This window comes from Cannabis sativa, chromosome 6, assembly GCF_029168945.1.
Source record: "Cannabis sativa cultivar Pink pepper isolate KNU-18-1 chromosome 6, ASM2916894v1, whole genome shotgun sequence".
Taxonomy (NCBI): Eukaryota; Viridiplantae; Streptophyta; class Magnoliopsida; order Rosales; family Cannabaceae; genus Cannabis; species Cannabis sativa.
The window spans coordinates 49,503,889-49,523,088 of record NC_083606.1 but is presented as its reverse complement, the minus strand read 5'-3'; the positions used below and the strand labels follow the sequence as shown (position 1 = coordinate 49,523,088).

The 19,200-nt window shown below is 33.6% G+C and overlaps 1 long non-coding RNA gene across 2 annotated transcripts; it reads left to right on the top strand.

Moving 5' to 3' along the window:
• Positions 1-2,744, top strand: LOC115694779 (uncharacterized). 2 transcript variants are annotated; one of them, XR_004007462.2, is made up of 3 exons: positions 1-116; positions 245-314; positions 2,357-2,744. It is a non-coding gene; the product is annotated as an uncharacterized LOC115694779 (long non-coding RNA). The 2 variants fall into 2 exon arrangements; XR_009688407.1 differs by lacking the exon at positions 2,357-2,744 and adding an exon at positions 760-810.
• The last annotated feature ends 16,456 nt before the right edge of the window (positions 2,745-19,200 follow it).

Genomic DNA, 19,200 nt, shown 5'->3' with positions numbered 1-19,200 from the left:
ACATCTTCCAAAAAAAAAACCCTATTTTCTTTCCCACCATTTTCTTCTAATCCAAAATTTCAAGAAAACATCAATGTTCTCTTCTTCTATTTCATCACAACCATTTCAAAAAAAATGTAAGCTTAAATATATACTATTGATTTATTTTATTTTTTTGATATTTATATCCTAATAGTTGTTAATTTGTTTTAGTCTAAAAAGTTAGTAAAATATTGAAATGTTAGTTTGTATTTGAATGTTTTAGATTGAAATATGTTTGGGTAAGCTTCATACAACATAAAGAAAGCTTGAGAATTGATTGAAGCTTCATTTTGGTGAGTTTTGATTTTTTTTTTCTTTACTTTTTTTTTTGGCCGAAAATGGTTTTTTTTATTGGCGCCAAACTCACGAGAGGCCGAGCACATTTTTTGTGAACTACACTTAGGGAGATCTCCATTTTAGGGCTTGCTTTTGATTTCTGTAAATCAAAATTTCTTATTATTCTCTTTGTCCATTTTGATTAGTAAATCCAAATTTCTTCTTATTTTCTCGGTCTTTTTCTCTAGTTCACAATTTGGGTTCTTGAGTATATAAACAACTCTAGTAGTACACTGCTCTTAGATTAAAGGAAATAGAATGGAAGAGGAAATAGATTAAGACTTTGCGAGAAAAAAAGGAAATAGAACGAAAAAGAAAATTGATCAATTTGATTAATCATCTTCTAAAAAATTGATTGTTATCCTTCTCCATTTCAATGAACTAATTTTCATTTGAATGCAGCCACTGGTGCTTTTTGGGGATCCTATCATCTGGAACGAGATGTTGAGTGCAATCGCTCTAAGTACCGCATCCTATGGGAAGATGTAGGTAAGTTTGATAGAATAACTGTTCTGCAGTATTAGAGTTTTTTCTTTTTCTTTTAGTGTCTGCAAAAAATGTCCTTCCATTGTTGTCGTTTGTTACGAGTGTTTTATAACAATTTTCTATGGTATGTTCTGTTTATGATTTTAATTCTAAATACTGAACATAGGCCAAGGTGCTAGTTTGCTATTTTCATGTAATTTCATAATGAATGTTTTAAAGCTTTAGTTTAAGAACATAGTATAGAAATAGTTTACTGGAGAGTCACAAACTTGAAAAACTCTTTGTTCTATACCACATTCAAGGATACAGATTCACTTAAGGTAAGAACCACAATAAGCAATTCTCATAGAATTTTTCATGTTATATTTTGAAATAAGTATAAAGATATTGTAATGGTGGGAGGATGTTAGACGTGGTTTCTCCATTTCATTTAACTCCCTATTTGTCTTCTTCCTGGTATACTGAATTGATCCTACATGTTTGTTTGTTCCTAAGCTCCTTTTTTTTTTTTCATTCTTTTACCAGAAAAGAAAAAGAAACTTTTTATTAATCACTAACCACTATCAAACAATTGCTCAAACTGAGCAACAATAAGCTACACTCTACAAATTGTTAATGAAATCTAACATAACACTTACTCTCTTTGAAGACTACTTACTTGCTAGACTTTAATATTTGCTTTAATCATTTTATCAATCCTATTATTGAGTAATAGCAACAATTGAAAAAACAAGTATTTCTATTGAGCCATGTGCTATAAATTGTAGAACAGCTGTAGTTAGAAGAAGCTGTTGCAGAAGTTCAGACCCTTATTTTGATAACTTATCTCTCTTTCTATGTTTTGAGTACATTTATTATTTATGCACACTGCTATAGTATATGTTGATTTCATTTTTACAGTTAATAATGGTTGTAATTATCAAGAGATTATCAAGAGCTGCAGTTGATATTTCTTTATCAAAAAACTTTTATGTCCTAGTTATTTATGCTTTCTTTATATAATTCACTGTTTTACATTTTCTATGCTTTTGTATTTTCACTTTTAAATGGCATGAAATTCCTAGAAATTAATTATAGTGGCAGGAGCATAAATTTCCTTGCAATATACAAACAAGAAAAAAAATCAGTAATCATAGCAGAAAAACTATACCAGTACTGATTTTTATGAATTCCACTCTGATATGTTTTCTATATTAGACTGGTAAATATTCTTTAGAAAGAAAAAAATTAAGAGCATTTCTTGCTATACTCTGCAACAACCCATGATGTAGTCCAAGCTATTCACTCATGGATGGAAGTCTTTGGCCATATAGCCAATATTCTATTAGTTTTTTTTTTTCTTAGACTTTATGTTTCACTTTTTAGATTTTCTTTTCTACTGTTTGTTTGGACTTTTATTTTGATTTGGTTATTTCTTAGTATCAAAAAATTACATATCATTTATAATATGTATGTGGTATTATTATTATTTTGGACATATTTGATATAATATTGTAAAATTTTAATATTGTAGGTTGTGGATTTAATTAGTAAGGATTCATTTTATAAATTGAAGTGAAGTGAAGTTTGGTGGTTCATTAAAAGAGGTATGTACAATCACTCATTTCTTTGCTTAACGCCATAATATTGTTCATCTTAAAAGAGTTTGAATATCTTAAATATTCATCCATAGTGAAGTAGGTTTTGAGATTAAGTGTGTTGCGATGATAATGGAAGGTTGAAACTTATGTGTTGTAGTGAAGTAGGTTCTGGGAAATTTGTGTGCTGCGGAGATATAAGGAAGAAACTTATTGTGTGATATTTTTTATTTGTAGATATAATAGTTACTTATGAAAGTAGAAAATGTTATAGAAACAGAGGAAACTCTGTCCAATTTTTAATTATGTTTATTCTGTGTTGTTTATCGAGTTTGTTATTTGTTGATATAGATACTTATAAAATTAGAAAATGTTATAGAAACAGAGAAAACTCTGCCCAATTTTTAATAACATTGAAGATTTATAAGTATCAAAATAATTAAACTTGCTTAAAAATTGCTTTGATATAATTTTTAACTTGTAATAGCATTAAATTATTTTAGGTAATTATAGATTAATATGGATAGAGATTGGATGAAAAAGAATAGATTGTCAAAAGAGTATGAAGATGGAGTTAACTATTTCATGAATTTCGCCATGCAAAATGAAAAGGATCCTACTATGATATCTTGCCCATGTATGAAGTGTGGAAATTTAAAAAAATTGAAGGTTGTAGATGTAAGAGGACACTTATACATAAATGGTATCGACCAAACTTACCAAAAATGGATATGGCATGGTGAGAGTGTGTCTCAACCATCATTTCCAAAAAGAGCTCGCAAAGAGGATGTATCAGATAGGAATTTTCACATTGATATGGTTAACGATCTAGAAGAAGAGTTTGCAGATCGCCCGGATGAATTCGTAAGAATAATTGAAGAATCAGAAAAATCCATTTATACTGGGTCCAAGGTTAGCAAAATGTCATTTTTGGTTAAGATGTATAATATAAAGGCTAGGAATGGATTGAGTGATAATGGATTTTCACAATTACTTTCTTACTTAAGCGATATTTTTCCTGAAGGAAATAATATCCCAAGTAGTACTTATGAGGCAAAGAAGATTTTATGTAATACTTTATTATATTAAAAGATATATATTATTATGTAATACTTTATTATATTAAAAGATGAATTACATACATCTATTTAAAGTATTGAAAGATTATTTTGCATATTCTTTTTGAATTGTAAATTTTTGTATGCAATCAATGTAATGGAAAGGGGAATTATTTTTTTTTCCCACCAGTACACGATCTCGGCGGGCTCTTTAAACAGCCAATATTGACCAATAACGGGGGGCCGGGCCCGTCGAGATAGGTGTCAAAAAATAGTAAATTAGAATAAAAATATACCTATCTCGACGGGCATAGACTGCCGAGAATGACCCCAATAACGGCGGGCTTTGCCCGCCGAGAATGACCCCAATAACGAAGGGCTGGGACCGCCGAGATAGATTCCCCACCAATCTCGGCATTGAAATTTACGGCGGGCCAGACCCGCCGAGATAGATCAATAACGGGGGGCTGGACCCGCCGACATAGACCTATTTTTTTGTAGTGATAGAAAATTCATATTTTTGCATGTTTTGTGCCCGGCAACATTTGTTTGGCTATTAGAATCACATCATAGTATTTTAAGTATAGCGGGACAATAGTTTAGACAATAGGAATGTCAAAAATAGTCGGCATTCGAGAATTTCCTAAAATACCCTAAGTGCTTTTTAACCCTTTTAGTGTGGGAGGGGCAAAATTATCATTTTTCCCCATAAGCTTTTGCCTTTATGTGTATATTAATTAGATAAATATAGTTAGTTTTTATTAATGTATTGGCTGAAAAGGATTTGATAAAACCATTCTTTTTATTTCATTTCACTCATTTCAAAAAAAAAAAGATCTTCTCTTTCAACTCTCTCTCTCTCTCTCTCTCTCTCTCTCTCTCTCTCTCTCTCTCTCTCTCTCTCTCTCTCTCTCTCTCTTTCTCTCTCTCTCGAAAATCCTAGGGCAGCTAGGGTTGGTGTTCTTCATCTTTTTCCTTTGATTCTCAACTAATTGTAGTAGTCTCAAGCCAAGGTATAATCTCTTAACTCCTATTCTTGTTTTCTTGAATGTTAAGAAAATGGTATTTTGCATGAATTAGAGTTTTGTGTTCTGTAGCGGCTGTTATTGTTTGAGTTAGTTTTCTGGAGTTTAAATATGTTTAGAAATGTTGTTTTGAGCATGATTTAGGGGTTGTTAGTAAGTTTAACTAAGTTTTGAGTTTTAGAAGTCAAACTTGGAGCTCTAATGGTGAAATTCGATTCTGAGGATGGGTAGTTGTTTTATCACTTGGAAAATGTTTTATTGGGGTGTATCATGCAGGTATGGAAAGTTTGGTTGAGTTTGGAAATGATTTGATTAGCGTTTGAAATTTTTTGGTTTTTCTAGGTAATACCGGCTAACCGGTTTTACAATGCTTGTAAAACTGGTTACCCGGATTTTGTAGCAGGGAAACTTAAAAATTCAGCTTGTCGTTTTGCATCTGTTTTAGGTTTCTAGTTGGTTGATTCCCTGCTAGTTTAGGGTATTGCCATATTAAGTTGCAGTAGATAGGTTTTTGGTTTTAAACCTAAGTCCCGATTGTGATTTAGCGAGTCACTTATGCGAGTTGTTATCGATGTGATTTAGGAGCCTATAATTTGCCAAGCAATTTTCCACTCAGGTTGACCGACACACCTAAATTCGGAATTGAGGTAAGATTATTGTAATATCATGCATATGTTATTACATGTTTAGTGTACATGTTGTTATTTCCTATTAGATGACATTGATAGCAGTAATAGTATTCATAGAGTTATGTTGATTACTGATAAATGTATGTTGGCTAAAATATTGATTGATGTTGTCACATCAATATGGCTAGAGTACGACTAGCATATTGAGTATAGACTGACATTATGGTCGATAGTATTGTCTTATGAACGTTCTAGACTCAGTACCGTGTGGGACACGGGGATTAGGGTTATGATAGGGTGTATGGGCACCAGGTTATAACCCGGGTTATTTGTATGTTTATGTTATACTTTTCTTACTGAGTCTGTCGACTCACAGTGCTATCTTTATGTGTAGGTAAGGGCAAGGCTAAAGTTGAGGTGTAATGACCGTTTTAGTAATTTGGATTAGTAAAGGCAATTAGCACTAATTTCTGTTAATTTTATAATTATTTATGAATTTATTTATTTGTGGACCCCAATATTAGAAATGAGTATTAGAGTTATAATTTCTCAATTCCGGAGATTTTATTAAACTCTAGAGGTGTTAATTGTCCTATATGTGATATATGTTATTTTTGTAATTTAGGGGCTGTTAGGGTTGGGAATGCTTAGGGTTCGAATTCTAAGCTTAATTTGAGTTGGTTTTAGGTCCTAGCAGCTGGTATTAATGGTTGTATTAGGTGTTGTGCAAGTTTGAGCTTTGAGTTCAAAGCTTTGATCTCTAATGGCATATTTGTTTACACTTAGTTTTTTCTGTGAAATACTGGCTGGAATATGTTGTATATGCATTGGTTAGGTACTCTGGAAAGTTTGGTAGCATTTGTTGGAAAATTGAGCAAGAGGTGAAAGGTTTGGGGAGAACTGGTGCAAACCGGCTAGCCAGTTTTGCCAGACCTCTAAAACCTAGCCGGTTTTGGTAGGATTCCCAAACACTTCATTTTCGCAATTTTCCTCCATTTCAGTGCCGTGGTTGGGTGTTTCCCTAATTCCTGAGTTTGGGTAACCTCTAGGGAGTATAACAGAACCTAGGGTTATGGTTTTGAGTTTCCCGTGATTAGGGTTTTGATCATGTAACTTACCCGGTTTCATAATGTGATTAGGGCATCCATCTAGCATGAGACTTTTCGTTCAGGTCGACCAGCACACTTGAATCTGGAAAGAAGGTAAGAACTGAATATAATGTGTGATATCAATATCTGAGTCTATGTATATGTTACGTGTATATGCATGCTTAAAGTGTTATTTGCACTACCAACACTTGTACAGTATGGTACAGAGTGCATTGGTATAGTGAATATTGGTCAGGAGTGCAGAACAGTGATACCAACACAAGTACAGGAAGGTATTGGGTGCGTGTGGTACATCACTCAGTGGTACTCAGGGTATGAAATAAACCCTACCAACACTCGTACAGTGAGGTACGAAGTGTTGGGTTTTGTGCCCTACATAAAACCCATTTCAATATAATCAGATTTACTTATTAATAAAGATTTGAAATAACATTTTATGTTGCATGGTTCACATGATTTATTTCATGATTATAAATATAATGTATGAATTCTATTTAAGTCCAGAACATATGAATTCGTTAATGATTATAGTGTTGTCAGCACAGTAGAATATAATCTTAATTATATGTTCGAAAGTTTATTCCCTGATTTGTCAGTTCACTGGATTTAGACTGACATGATAATCAGCGATAGGTATTCTTACACCTTGGATAAGTGTTATGTCCTTTCCAGGACATTGGCAAAGTTTACCAGTATCGGATGCATGGAGTATACATCGGAAGGGACTGATATTGAGCTTTGATTAGATATATTAAAATTTACCGTAATATCTATTCAATTCAATATCACCTGTTGATCCAAGATCAAATGATCTTAATCCTGATATGTTTAGGTTCGATCTCAAGAGTACTATACATGTTCTTTGATTTGTTAGTTAAGCCTACTTTTGGGACAGGGTGATACGTACATTTTGGGAACATGATAGTATAATTGAGTGGGAGCGCTAACATAAATATGGAGTCTATAACTTCTATAGAAATTTAAAAGTGACACGATGATATCCTTCGAGCTTGGCTAAACAGAGATAAATGGTGGAGATCTCATTTCACTTCGCTGAAATATCATTTATACGGAGCTAAGTGTTTTAAGGATAAAATACATTGAAGGTGTAAGGGTAATTTAGTGCCTATTCAATGTAGATCATCTATTATAGGGTCATTCATCAAATTAGGATTATAACAGTGGATAACTAATGATGTATCTATATCGTGGAACATATAGAGCGTTCTATATGACTGAGAGTGCAATTCCAAGTTCTAAGTGTGGATTCAATAAGGAATTAATAAGTTAGGGAATTTACTTTGTAAATTCAGTTCGACTTATTGGAAGCTCGGTTATATAGACCCATGGTCCCCATACTAGTTGAGACCATACTGCTTGTAAGACTCAGTTAATTGATTTTGATTAATCAATTATAATTCTAAAGTTAGACTATGTCTACTTTATGAATTTCCACTAAGCAAGGGCGAAATTGTAAGGAAAAGAGATTCTAGGTTTATTTATTAATTAAGATACTTTATATGTCTAAATTAATAAATATATTAAATGACAATATTATTTAATAATTATTTTTTAAGTTATTAAATAATTAGAATTGACATTTAAAAGGTTAAATTGGAAAATTAGCATTTTTGAGAAAATGGGAATGAAGAATAACAAAATGGGAAAGTTGCAAAGTGAGGCCCAATTTCCTTATATGGCCGGCCACTATGCAAGCTGTTACCATTTTATTTTTCCATTATTTTAATGCCATACAATTCTAACCTAAACCAAGATGGCATTCTATAAATAGAAAGTGTTGGCTTCAGGAAACTCATGACTTGCACATTGTTTCCTTCAGAGAAAAGCCTTCGCCGCCCCTCTCTCTCTTTTCCTCTCTTCAATTTCGAAAGCCTTGAGTGATAGAGTAGTGCCCACACACATCAAGTGGTATCTCAATCAGAGTGTGTAAGACTGTGGAGAATCAGCATCAAAGAAGGAGAGAAAGAGATCCAGATTCAGATCTTGATTATGGTCTGCTACAGAAAGGAATCAAGGGCTAGAGATCTGAATGGAAGAAGTCATTATATTCCGCTGCACCCAATGTAAGGTTTCCTAAACTTTATATGTGTTTATTTCATTGTTTTAGAATTCATATTAGGATGTTAATGAACATACTTGGTAGTAAATCTAGATCCTGGTAAAATATTTCCAACAACTTGCACCAGAGCCATGGTAATGATTTACTTTCATGAAATATGAATTAAAACGATGATATGTGTTGATTTGGATGGTTTCATGTTGATATATGTGTTGTATTGATGATTGATTGATGTTTGTGAAATTCTGGGAAAAATAATTGAATCTTCGTTTCTGGAATTATTTTATTGGATAGTATGGAAAAAAATTAAGCAATTCACTTTTTTACAGAACTCAATTTCGATTTTATTTGAATTAGTTATGATTTTGTGAAGTTTTGAAAAAATCGGGGGTGGTGACACACCCTTGTGCGCGTGGCTGGCTGCTGGCAGCACCTTTTGTGCGCCCAAGCAGCCCCTTGCGCTCAAGGATGTGCACCTGGATGGTGTGCTTTGCATATCGTCCGTACAGCTCAAATTTTTTTCGTTTTTCTTCGATTTTTCATGCTATTTCATGGAATTAACTTTTGATTTTTTGTGTAGTTTTGTATTTTAATTTTTAATTTTCATATTTCAAATCTAATTATCAGAAATAAATTAATTTGATTTTTTTAAAATTAATTTTAGATATTAGTGTAATTTGATTTTGAAAATAGGTAAAAATCAATTTTTGCTTACCTCTTTTCTTATTTTTTAAAATTTGATTATTTTATCTTAATTTTAAATCTAAGGTCAGATATTAAATTCCTTTTATAAAAAATATTCTATTTTAAGTAATTTGACCTTATTTAGATTTAAAATAAGATTACTATAATCATGGTATTTTAAAAGGAAATAAGATATTTTTGCTAACTTTTAAATTTTGTTATTTTTACTTAAATTAAATTATAAAATCAAAAAATGGTATGTATTTATCATTTTATTTTATTGAATATTTAATTTGTAAAATAACATGAAAATTTAAAAGGTGGTTAGCAATTTTTTGAAATGATATTTAGGTTAGTAGAAACCTAATTTTTTCAAAAATTGTAGGTTTAATTTTAAATATTATTTTATTTTACTTAAAATGAAAATATTTTTTTATTTATTTATTATTTTCGAAATTGATATTTTAAATTAAATAAATCCTACATCCAACTATCCAATCTAACTTGTTGCAGGAGTATGTGTTTTAGATTGTTTGTAAGTTTTCTAAAACTTATTATTGCTTGATTTAAATTGCCATGGTTAACTTGTTGACAGATCCAATGATCTGATTTTAACCCATGTTTCAATTGTCAATAGGTCAAGTAAATAATTTGTAACAGGTAAATTTTACATTTTTCTTTCATCTGTGTATGACCTAGTAACATGATAGGATCCATCCAAAGCCTATATGTTTATTTTATTATAGATGCATATAGGTTGTTGCTAAATAAAATGTCACACCCTGATAGATTTTATTTAGGTCCATTTACTATTTGGGCCTATTCAATTAATAGCAGTTGTTCATTTTAAGGTTAAATTCCTCTCTTTTGGGCCTTGTGTGAGAGTTGGGGGCCAGTAGAAGTGGGTACGACATACTAAACCCAGCTCTCCCTCACATGAAGTATCCCAACTATGAAGGCCCATTTGCTTGATTTGGATAAATGTACTAGGTTAATTAAATTAGTTTAACCTAATAAAATTGATTAGCAACATAATTAATTTCAAAGTTTTTTTTAAATTAATTTCAGAAAAACACACTTAGTTTAATGAATTAATTTCTAGATAAACTATTTGTATTTTTCTTATATTTAATTAAATAAAGAATTTTAACTAACTAGGTTCTTTCTGAAACTTACTTTAATTATTTCATTAAATATTCCTATTTAAGTTATAAATTAGTTATTTCTAACTAATTTTCCTTATTAGCTTAAATTTGAATATCTTTTGAATTTAATATTAAGTTGAGGAATTCTAGGAATTGGTTATTGAAGATTCTTAAGATATTTTTTTATGTTGATTTTAGACTTAAAATGGAATATTCTTAAATTAAGTAGTTATCACTTAATTTTGATATTTAATTAAATTTCATCTGGAAACTTTTTAAGTTGGTTATTATAGATTCTTTCTATAACAACTTAAATTAGATATTTTCCAAATTTTGAAAAGATACTTAGTTAAATTGAGATATTTTATAGATAGTTATTTCTACACTAATTATTATTTCTAATATTAAAATAGAAAAATATCATTGATTGTGAAATTAATTGTTTAATAATTAATTTTGGTACAATCTAAGTTTAGTGTATTTTCTTAGTATTAAACCAGAATTAATAATTAAGTTTCCTCTATACTCAATTATTTATTTCTTGAATTTAATACATTTAATTAAATTGAAAATTTCAATATCTAAGGTGATTTTCATCATGATACTTAAATATTGTTATTTTCATATTATTTAATTAAAGTGGAAAATTATTTTAAGTTTGGAATCTTATTTCAGAATAACTTAAATTTGAATAATTTTCAAAATATATTTTATTTGATTTTATTAATCTTTTTCCCACAATTTTGAAATTGCATCACTTTGATGCAGAAATTTCGAATTTTTATTTGAAAAATAGATTAAAGTTAAAAATTATTTATTATGGACCAACTTAAATCAATGATTTTTTCATTTAATGATTAATTAAAATATATTATAATTAGAAATTGAATTAATTAGTCAATGAAAGTCTAGATAGTTATTATCTGTTTTGCTTGAAGTATTTTTCTAGTGATATTTAATTAAATAGAAAATTAATATTTAAGTTGATTCTTAATCATGATACTTAAATATTTGAAATTTTTCTTAAATATTTAATTAAATAGGAAAATTATATATTTTTGTTGTAAATTAATTTTTATTAATTTTGGGCCAACATAAAATTAGAATAATTTTTCCAGGATTTATTTTATTTTAAAGCATTTTTTCGAATGTAGTATTCTTATATACTTCATTTTTTCGAAATGCAATATATATTTATCGAAAATTAAATTTTGAGTTGTAAATTAATTTAAATTAATTTTGAAACAACTTAAATTGAATAATTTTCTAAATATTTATTGGAAATTATTACTAAGATAGAAATAATTTATGTTATTTTTATATCCATCTAAATATGATTTATAAATATTAAATTAAAATTTATATTAAAGAATTTTTCATTCTAAATTGGAAATTTTGATTAAATAAATATATATTTAAAATAAATTGATTAAAATAAATATTAGAAGAAAATACACTTTAAATAATGAGCTTTATTATGAGGATATTCGATCTCCATTGTTGGTTTTACAGAGCTATTGTTTTAGTGAGTAATCCTCCCTAATGGAGGAACGTTCATTAGCAAGTTAGCACCGTTTAATCTCGAAAGATAAGTATTTTTGTAAGTTTTTTATATAGTATTGATCACCCTAATGGTGGCGATTGTATAAGACTTGGAAGAGTATGAAAAAATGGTGGAAGCTCATAAGATAAAATAGCCTTGACTCTCGCCTAAACGGGACAACGCTGGATTCCAATCTTGATAAAATAAAAGGTTGCTAGAATGTTTATCATTTTAGATGAGTTGACAACTCTATTCAATGGATGGTATCACTGACTCTCGCCTAAACGGGACACTGATATCAGTTTGTTGAAGACCTTGGAAATTATTTAGGATTGTATGTTTTAGTATTTTCACTTGTCATTCCTACTTGCTATATGTTTAATAATTTCTGAATCGTGTATGAATTTATATTGAACCATGTTATTTTCTGTTATTAAATTGTAGTTTAATTTCGAATCTTCATTGTTGGTGTAACTTGGTTTGTTGTTCTAGTGGGACAAATCTGTAATGGATTGTCAACATTAGACAAACATAATAGTGTTAGATCTCGAATGATAAATATTGTAAATGCAACATCTAGTTGTTCATCAAATGATGACACCTTAGACTAGTATTTACAATATGAAACAAGAAGATTGTATAAATAAGATTACTTTGACTCTCGCTAATCGGAGCATCGTTTGATACTTATTTAAATATGAAATTAACCTAATTCCTCTTAGCTTATTCATTTCGAATTAGCTCAAAAACATATCATTGGATGAATGGTCTATAAATCATTTCATGTCATTCTATATTTTCTCTTAAGAAATTAAATGACACATATGATTATATTCCCGAAATTCGATCCCAAAATGATATAAATCCTCAATCTTATCAACTTAAACTTAAATTAGTAGTGGTGGTCCAAGAAAGAATTACTCATTATACAGTATACACTTTCACAAGTGATTAATAACCATTTTCTATCAATGGATTCAAACTGTATGGAATATGAGTTTAGTATTCTGTGACCAGGATCCACTAGCACTATTCTAAGAACTTTTTCATGTAACTAAACCTAAGTCATTAAAAGACTACAACCACATTTTATAAATCTATGGCATTTGTATCTTGTTCATAGTGGTTTTGACAAGATCATTCTCTGCAAAGAGTTAATAGGCCTATATCCACTGAAAGTAATTCATCTCATTCGTAGATGGATGTACATTCAGGGTTGGATATGAGTTTTCGTTGTATTCTTAAGACGATCACTCTAGATTTTACCTTATGCAAAGAAATTTGAAATGTTTGAAAAATTTCAAGAATTTCTAGCAATGGTGAAAAACCATTAAGGTAAGTGGTTAAAGATCTTGCGAACTGATAGGGGTGGAGAAATAGTTAGTAGATATGCAGTTCAAAGATCATTAATTTGATTTTTGAATTATATCCAAACTTACCTCCCCAAAAATTTCGTTTTGCATATTGATGATTAGTTACTAGTCGTTGCCTAAATCCTTCTATGGTAATACAATTTCAGAATGATGCAATGGTTGTATACTTAATGTAAATCATTACTAGATTCATGGATGACCTAATCAAAATCTTACGAAAAGCTAGAACCGTTTACCATGGTTTGCATGTTTGTTAGCTATTCTAAGTGATTAGGGGTGGACCATCCCATAGTCATTAGATAAGAAAGTATTTATTTAAACAAATACTAATTTTCTAAGAAAATGATTAAGTTTGAAAATAAAGTAGCAAATAAAGGAGATATTTTTTTGATTCCAAAAGTGTTCTATCATCTTATTCTTTACATGATGATCCCACTGCCTCTCTTGACACAACCGAAGAGGTTAATACCATTTAGTTTTCTTAGATATAATTCACGGTACCTTGTCGTAGTGTGAGAGTTTCAAGGAACTTCACTTCTTATGACTTGGAAGACACTAGTGATTAAAATCCATTGTGAGTTTAAACAAGTAATGGATTGTCAAGATAAGAAACTAAGAAGAAAAGCCAATAGAACTATGGTTTGATCCATTCACATGGAGTAACTTAAAGTTTTCTATTACACGGACATAAAAGGAAATTTTCGTTAATAAGTCTATTCAATGGAGTTAACAAAACTTCCTGTTCCTAGTATTATAGGTTTGAGTTTATCTAAACCTATGGCTTATGGTATACCTAGTTAATTACTTACTCTAATGCAAGCAACTTACTTTAGTAAGATGTTGAACCATTTTCTTGCTAATGGCAATCTATAGAAGCTTCTCGACTTCTAGACATAGATTTTATTTATCTAAGGAAAAGTCTCAACTATTCCAGAAAAGATAAAGCCATGAAAGAATTTCTTAAATCAACAGTGAGAGGTCTCAGATATGCTTTAGTATACCTTAGACCAGACACATGATGTTGAGTCGGAGTAATGAGTAGGTATCAGATTAATCCAGGAGAGGAACATTGGAAGACAATCAAGTAAATCTTAAGATTAAGAAGAGGAACTATATGTTAGTCAATAAGGGTGTCTTTAAAACTCTTAGACTACACCACATCAGATTTCAAGACTTGCCTTTGTGCTAGAAAGTCTGCTGATAAGATGGTGATTACTCTGGGGGTGGAGTAGTGATTTTAGAGAAGTGTAAAAACCTATCTGAAATCTCTTAGTCTACCAGAGAGAGACTGAATGTTAAAGTTGCAGGAAAGGTACTTATTCAGTGTAAGGAAAGTTCTATACATTTGTGGCACCGTTCCAACTTGTCTTAACTACTAGTGTTATTTCCTGATTAACCAAAAAGTAGTTGCCAAAAGTATAGAATCCAGTATCCCAAGAGAGTACACATATAAAGAGGAATTTCACAATATCAATGATTTTGTGATTAAGGAAGAGTAATAGTGGAGAAAAGGTTGTGTTTAATTCAACCTGTCAGATCCTATTACTAGGAGTTTACTACTACTACACTTGATTTGTATATCAAGATGTTGAGATTATTTGAAATGCACATTTTGTTTTATATTAGTGCAAGTGGGAGTTTGTTGGGTTTTGTGCCTTAAATAAAACCCATTTCAATATAATCAGATTTACTTATTAATAAAGATCAGAAATAACATTTTATGTTGCATGGTTAACATGATTTATTTCATGATTATATATATAATGTATGAATTCTATTTAAGTCCAGAACATATGAATTTGTTAATGATTATAGTGTTGTCAACACAGTGGAATATAATCTTAATTATATGTTTGAAAGTTTATTCCGTGATTTGTCAGTTCACTTGATTTAGATTGACATGATAATCAGCGATAGATGTTCTTATACCTTGGATAAGTGTTATGTCCTTTCCAAGACATTGGCAAACTTTACCAGTATCGGATGTATGGAGTATACATCGGAAGGGACCGATATTGAAATTTGATTAGATATATTAAAAGTTACCGTAATATCTATTCAATTCAATATCACCCGTTGATCTTAGATCAAATGATCTTAATCTTGATATGTTTAGGTTCGATCTCAAGAGTACTATACATGTTCTTTGATTTGTTAGTTAAGCCTACTTTTGGGTCAGGGTGATACGTACATTTTGGGAACATGATAGTATAATTGAGTGGGAGCGCTAGCATAAATATGGAGTGTAAAGCCCGCTTAGTTAATTTGGAAATTAGCAGTTATTTATGTTAATCATGAAATTATTTATAGCTATTTAAATAATTTATCTTTGTTAGTTATGGAATTCAGATATGCATAATTATGTCATCAGCAGTTTTTATATTTCGCATTTCCGGTGTCCGGTATTTTGGAACGCGGCGTTTGGCTCAGTAGAAATCACAACTTAGTATGTTAGTATTTTGGGGACGGGTTTTAGACATTGGGAATGTCGGGAATGGCCGGGAATTTAGAATGTCCCAAAATTACCCCTTTAGTATGATTTATGTGATTTTATGGTGGAGGGGCAAAATGGTCTTTTTGCCCCATTAGTATTTTGTCTTATATGAATTAATAAATGAAATAAATGTTTAAATTATGCATGTTATTTGGCTGAAAGAATTAGTGTGTAAAGACTCCTTTTTACTCATTTTCTCATTCAACTTAGAAAAATAGAAAATTTTCAAAAAAGGCTCTCTCTTTCCTCTCTTCCTCTCTCGGCTAGTAGGGTGATCTTAGGGCTGGGATTTCTGAATTTTCAAGCTATATCCATTGCATTCTAAGTGTTCTTCATCCTAGGTAAGGTCTCTAAGCTTTTCATTTTGTAATTCAAGAAAATGATGAAAATGGATGATAATGCATGTGATTTTTGAGAGATGTTTCTGCTGTGTTTTGTTGTTGATTTAGGGTGTTTTAAAGCATGATTATTGTTGTTGATTGAGCTGTGTTGAAAGCATGTTAGATTGATTGTTTAAAGTTTGAGTTTTATATGCAAAAATGTGATTTTTGAGAGAAAATGCTATGATATGCTTCTGTGTTATTGCTGGATGTTTTGGTTAGTTTGCAGAGGTATTTTTATGCTTAGTTAAGTAGATTTAAGCTATTGGATTGCTTGTTTAAGTGGTTTTGCTCAAGCTTGAGTTTGGAACTCAAAGCTTGAGCTCCAATGGTGATTTTTGTGTATGTGGTTTCTGGGTAGGTTTGATGCTTTAGAAATGTCATTTGGGGCATATAGAACAGGTCTGGAAAGTTTGGGATCAATTGGGGTCGAATTGGTCAAGTTATGGAATTTTTAGTTTGCTGCCTGCGAGGAACCGGAATTCGGTTGAGCATCCGGAATTCGGATGGGGGTTCGAATTTCCCGAGCCGGAATTCCGGTTGGGCAACCGGTCTGCCGGTTGGGGATTTTTCAGAACCCTAGTTTTCCTCGTTTTTGGGTTTTTAGGGGTATTGCCATGCTTTTTATCGATAGGGAAACTTTTAGTTTCAAGTTTTAGTCCCCGGGAAGTGATTTAGCGTGTCACTTATAGCGTTGTGATTTTTATGGTTTAGGAGCCAGTAATCCGCCGTTCAGCCTTCGGTTCCGGTCGGGTTGGCCAAGCACACCCGAAATCGGAATCCGAGTAAGATTAGTATAACGGTATGCATATGTAGATTACATGTTTAGCGTGCATGTAGGAAGCTCGTTAGATTACATTAGATATGTATTTAGGCTCCGAACCACCCAACCTGTCACGTCGGTACGGTGGAGTATGACCGACGGCGGAGTATGGCCGGTTCGGCCGATCAGTGACACCGGTTGGTGGTTCGGTCTTATTGACCTATCCCGTCGGTACGGTGGAGTATGACCAGCGGCGGAGTATGACCGGTTCGGCCGATCGGGAGGATACTTGTCAATAGTACGAGTCACCCGAACGTTCAAAACTCGGTACCATGTTGGACATGGCGGTAGTGCTCGGTACCATGTTGGACATGGCGATGGCGGGACTCGGTATCGTGTTGGACACGGCGATCGGTTTTATGTATGTTATTATTATGCTTTTCTTGCGAGTACGTCGACTCACGGTTTACGTTCATGTGTAGGTAAAGGCAAGGTCATGGGCGATGGACCGTGACCGAGCATTTGAGATTGTACATGTCGGGGCGGTTAGGCTGGAGCGTACGATCCTCGGGACGACGGGGCGAGATTTTGTAAGCGTCGTTAGACGACTTTATTTTGATGTAAAAGTTGAACAGTAAAAACGTTTGTAAATATTTTTATAAATCGGGATCCCGAGACTTTTTGCAAAATGGTTTATAAGTTTAATGAAAAAGCAAAATTTTAATTAATCACGTTTTTCCATAAACCTCGTTGACTAGCAACGAGCCGCACAAAGACGTTTAAAAATCACGTAATACGCCTAAGATAGTTAGGGTGTTACAATTTGGTATCGTAGCGCCGGAGTTGTCTTAGAAGATCGTCACGACATGTACAATCATCATCAGCAGTTAGCTCGGTTCACGGTTCAGTAAGCCTTTATTGCTTTAGTAGTTTATTTTATTCAGTTATGAAAAAGAAAAGCCTGTTAGGAAGCATGTTAGTAGCCTGATAGTAGAATAGGCGCATGTTTCATTTCTAATTTCCAAATTAAGCGGCATTAGTAAGCTCGCCTTGAATACGACCTGATATGCCAACTCTTGGTTTCGCAGGCGGTTCTAACTAGATGGACGCCAGGCGGACTACCAGGAGTCGAGGCAACTCCGTGGGGTCGAATCAGGGAGAGGGAGCTCGGTTTCCCCCACCTGCTAGGGGCCGAGGTAGAGGTCCCCGAGGCAGGGCTCGTGGTCGGGGTGATGAGAACCCGCCACAGGCTGCCCGAGCTCCCCGGCCGATCGGGGAGCCCGGGTGGGAGTTGCGGTTTGCGGAGATGCAAGCCCGGATCGAAGAGCAAGACCTCGAGATTCAGAGGTTGAGACAGCAGGGTGCTCCTGCAGTTCCAGTGCCAGTAGTTCCAGTGGCACCTGCCCAGGCCGAGATAGTGGTGGCGGCCCATAGATTGGAACCATTGTATGAGCGGTTCCGGAAGCAAGCACCTCCGGTATTCCTGGGAGGTCCAGATGTGTCGAAAGCCGAGCAGTGGCTTACGGTGATCACCAGAATTCTGAACTTTATGGGTGTCACCGGTAACGACAGAGTGGTGTGCGCCACATTTCAGTTCCAGGAGGATGCCCTGGTATGGTGGGACATGGTGTCTCAGATTCACGACGTCACCACCATGTCTTGGGAAAGGTTCCAAGAACTCTTCAACGCGAAATACTATAATGAGGCGGTCAGGAGCGCCAAGAGGAAAGAGTTCGTTCACCTGACCCAGCGGGAGAACATGAGTGTCACTGAGTATACTACTCAGTTTGATCGGTTGGCGAGGTTAGCCTCGGGAATTGTGCCGACCGACTTCAGCAGGAAGGAGAAGTATCTGGACGGGTTGAATCCCAAGATCAGACATGACCTGATGATTACCACAGACGACAGCACCACCTATGCTCAGATGGTGGAGAAGGCCTTGCGGGCGGAGGGCGCGGTGGGGTGTATGTCGGATTCGGCCCGGTACTCGGTTGGTGGCGGAGCTCCTACCCCTCTGCATCGGGCTTCGGCGGGGAGTAGTGGTTCGGCCATTGATCGGAGGAAGAGGGCACCCATCGCTTCGGCGGCTCGAGCCGAACAAGAGGTTCGGGGGAACCGAACGAGAGGGAGTCGTCCTGGTGGTAATGAGACCCGATTCTCCTACCCCGAGTGCCCTAGCTGCAAGAGGCATCATCGGGGAGAGTGCAAGGGGCAGGGATGCTTTCATTGTGGCATGCCCGGCACTTCAAGAGGGAATGTCCCCGGCTCGGCCGGAGGCACCGAGAGCTCCGGCGATACCCACTCCGGCCCGGGGTATTCGCGATCACGCGGCGCGATGCAGATGCCAGCCCATCAGTTGTTACAGGTCAGATTTTTATTAACAACTCGCTTTATTCAGTGCTGTTTGATTCTGGGGCTACACGTTCTTATGTGGCGGCCAGAGTCTTTAGTAAGATGGGTAGACCCTATGATAGATATGAATCAGGGTTTGGAACCC